The following is a 4393-nucleotide window of genomic DNA, read 5'->3' as shown; positions in this document are numbered from 1 at the left end:
GGGAGGAATCCATACTGCTGCAGTTGAAAATATACAGTGACAAGGAAAGAAACCACTACTTTGTAAGCAAAAGGCAACTCCTGTTCTAGTGATCTTTGTAAAGCCCACCTGAGAGGTGTGGTATGAGTGAGTGCCAGTGAAATAAATTCGTATGGAGAGAGGATGCTACTTTTTTTGAGAAGACTGTGTGTTGTGAAGGGATGTATGTCAGTGTGTGCACACCTGCAAATATCAAGCTGGATTAGTTGGTGAGAAGGGTAGGAGGTTTGGAAGCCATATATTGGAGAARCAATAGGTTTAGGTTGGATACCAGGGATACCAGAGTGGTCTGACAGTTGGCTCCTGGAGGGACCAAGAGGTCCAAACTATGCACTGGAGAGGCTCTGAGGTCAGTGGTCAACCTGAGTTCCATCTGCAGGTTTATGTCTGTGAATATGAGTCAAGGGCAGACAGGAGGACCCAGGGACAGTTACTGGGAAGATCCATAGTGCATATTTGTAGATGTTGGTTTGTGTGGGGTTATGCAAAGTAAAGTAGAATGCCAAGGGTCCAGGGTTGATTACTGGACAGACTGAGTGCCTGAACTATACTCATTCCATGGCCTATTGTACATAATTATGTATACACATTTGACAATAAAAAAYGGCTTTAACTGCCAAAGAGGAGGCAGGATTAGGATGTTTGTGCCTCTGGTTGTGAGACCAGCTATGTAAATATATATAAGTGCACACACTCTGGGGGCTATTGGAAATACAGGCAATAGCTCACCCCAGTACTGACTGCAACTGGCAACATGGAGCTGCAGCAACCTCACCTCTGTTGGACTACGAGCTTCAGCAATCCTCAAGCMAAAAGGTTTCTCTCACAATACAGAAAGAAGCTCCAGCATTTGCAGGTAAGTGCTTCTGCACAAGGTACCACACTCTAATGCTACAAGTGGATGCACCCAGGCCTCCATTCAGATGAGTGTTTGTATTGCATGTGCAACAGCCATTTAATCCACCAACAAAAGGTTACTATGAATGCCTTGCAGCAGAAAACTGCTGAAGCTTCAGTTCACAAAATTTATTTACAGTGTGGAAGTGGAGAGACAGAATTTGGAAATTCACCTAACCTGATAAATTAAAGAAACATTTCTGGAGTACGTGCAACATCCTCATAGTTCTTAAAATATATCTGTGCTGTAAAACAGTGGTGTAGTACCTATGTATCTGTAATGTTTCCATGTGTGCCCTGAGTATGTTATTGATTTGGGAAAAGTCACATCTTAATATTTAGAGTATGACAATGGATGTTAAAGATTTTCSTGGATAAGCAATCAATGAAACGACTTTTTCTTCCTCAAAACACATACTGTGGTCTGGCATGCCAAGCAATTGTGGTATATATACATAGGAAACTGCTCTTTACTCTTTAAAAATCAAACATTACGAAAGAAATAGTTAATATTTACCCAGAATTGCAGAGAGAGCTTTTTAACAGAAGATCATTTTCCTTTCCATCCCCCCTAGTAATTGTTATAGGAACTTTAGAATAGAATGAAAAAAATAGGGCTATTTTTTTTGGAAGGAACCTACAATGGTCATCCAGTCCAACTGCCTGACCACTTCAGGGCTGATGAAGTTARAGCATGTTATTAAGGGTATTATCCAAATGCCTCTTAAATGCTGACAGGTTTGGAGCACTCTCTACCTCTCCAGGAAGCCTGTTTCAGTGTATGACCACCCTCTTGGTGAAGAAATGCTTCCTAATGTCCACTCTCAACTTCTTCTGGAACAGCTTGGAACCATTCCAAAATACCCTGTCACTGGATAACAAGAAGAGCTCAGCACCTCTGTCTCTACTTCCCCTCCCCAGGAAGCCGTGGAGAGAGATGAGGTTGCCAATCAGCCTCCTTTGCTCCAAAACAGACAAGCTCATTCAAGGACCTTCACATCCTTCTTAAATTGTGGGGCCCAGAACTGTATGAGGTACCCAAGATAAGGCTACACCAATCCTGAATACAGTGTAATAATCACCTTTAAGCCCAGTGCTCTGCAAGGTCTCCTGTCCCTCAAGAGAGTCAGCAGCACCTCCCAGTTTGGTATTATCAGCAAACTTGCTAACAGTGTATTCAGCTCCTGCACCCAGATCAATGATAAATACATTGAACAGAGCTGGYTCTAGAATTTAGCCCTGGAGACCATCAGTGGTGACCAGTGGCCAGCCAGATRTAGCCCCATTCACAACAACACTTTGAGCTCTGCCCTTTAGTCAGTTCTTCACCCAGTACACGATGAACCCACTCATCTTACAGCTGGACAGCTTGTCCAGAAGGGTGCTGTGGTAACAGTATCATATCCACTGCCTTCCCTTCATCCGTGAGGCAGGTGATCCTATCATAAAAGGACACCAAATTAGTTAAACAAGAATTTCCCTTTGTGAACCAATGTTGACTGTACATTCTTCTTCAAATGTCTTTCCATAGCACCCAGTATAATCTTCTGAATAAATTTTCCAGGAACTGAGGTTAGACTAGCAGGTCTGTAGTTATCTGAGTGTTCCCTCACATACTTTTTTGTAGATGGGACTTACATCCGTCAGACTTACTCCCCAGTCTCCCAAGACATTTGGTAGATGATCAAGAGGGGTCCTGCCATAATATCTCCGGGCTCCTTCAGACCCCCAGTGTGAATCTCCTCAGCCCCCATGGACTTGCGAGATTCACCCGGTACAGCTGGTCCCTCGCAATTTCAGCATCCTCAAACCGAACGTTACCGTTCCCACACTCATGGTCCTTCAAGTCAGGGATCAGGGAAGCCCAAAGTCTATCATTATTAAAGGCTGAGGACAAAAAAGGCACTGCAGTTGCCATGCGTATTGCCTTTTTTGATCGGAAGGAGCGGGGTTTTATTCCAGACTGTGAGGGGCCTTCGCGGTTTCACCGCGCTGGTGTCGCTGCGGTCTGTGGAGGCGCCGTCACCGCCAGGGGGCGCCCTCCACCCGCGGAGGATCGGGAGCTGCGCCGGGGAGCGGCCTGGAAATCGGGAAAGGCCTCATGGAACTGTGCCCTGCGCTGGGTAAACACGCGATTTCTGGGACACGGGCGGCCAAGAAGGCCAATGGCAGCCTGGCCTGGGTCAGCAATGGTGTGGCCAGCAGGACCAGGGCAGGGACCATCCCCCTGTACTCGGCACTGGAGAGGCCACACCTCGAATCCTGTGTTCAGTTCTGGGCCCCTCAGTGCTGGAAAGACATTGAGGGGCTGGAGCGTGTCCAGAGAAGGGCAACGGAGCTGGGGAAGGGTCTGGAGCACAAGTGCTGTGAGGAGCAGCTGAGGGAGCTGGGAGTGTTTGGCCTGGAGGAAAGGAGGCTCAGGGGGACCTTGTCACTCTCTACAGCAACTAAAGGAGGGTGCAGGCAGGCAGGCAGGTAACAAGTAACAGAACAACATGGAAATAAGCAGTGGCAGGGGAGGTTTAGATTGTATATTAGGGAGAATTTCTTCCATAAAAGGGTGGTCATGCATTGGAAYAGGCTGCCCAGGGAAGTCTTCTGGAAGTGTTCAAAAAAATATGTGGCTGTAGCACTTGGGGACATGGTTTAGTGGTGAACACGGTGGTGTCAGGTTAACAGTTATATCCTCAATAATCTTACAGGTCTTTTCCAACCTCAACCATTCTACAATCTTATTATTTCAACACAAAATTATGGAAAAACTCTGTATTTTACCTTTTGAATCTACACCTTGGCTTAAAACATGTTGTCTTTAGCCCACTCCTTATGAAACACAGCACTAATTAAACTTACTAAGAAGTTGTAATGGCATGTTTGTGTGTTTGTGGTGTGCTATCCAGAGATTTGTCTGCATGCATCAAGGGCATTTTAAGATGGAAAAACCCAAAATGATTTGACAAAATAGTTTTTTCTGAATCCAAAGGAAAAATCTTTGGTGCTGAGGAGATTCTCACTGGTTTTGAAGATCAGACACTCAGGTTTATAGATGGATAATTTTTATAAAAAATATTTTTTTCTGGGAATAAATTCCAATTGTTGTGGTTAAGATGTGTTTCCTGTGCTCTCTTCACTGATGTCTTTGGGAATGACAGCATCATGTTCCCTGCCCCAACAGAAACACTGCAATGAATGTTATTTAGTACAAGCAGTTGTCCATACAAGACTATCAAATAATCTAGAAGACAATTACCCAGCTGCTTTTAAGAGGGAACACWGGCTAAACATGTTCAGCCTGTCACTTTTTTTCCTGGGAGGTGCTCGACATGCACAGCTCTYTTGCCATTACAGAGCAATAACCAGATCTCTTGAAGCCAGACCTGATGATAAAATCTGCTTGCCTTGGTCAACATCTATTAAGTCTCGTTAGTCTTATTAAACTTTCAGGTTTTCATACTTT

Source organism: Malurus melanocephalus, unplaced genomic scaffold (assembly GCF_030028575.1).
Source record: "Malurus melanocephalus ecotype Western Australia unplaced genomic scaffold, MMel_1.1 scaffold_172, whole genome shotgun sequence".
NCBI classification, from domain to species: domain Eukaryota; kingdom Metazoa; phylum Chordata; class Aves; order Passeriformes; family Maluridae; genus Malurus; species Malurus melanocephalus.
The sequence above is the reverse complement of the archived record's forward strand: the minus strand, read 5'-3'. Positions refer to the sequence as shown.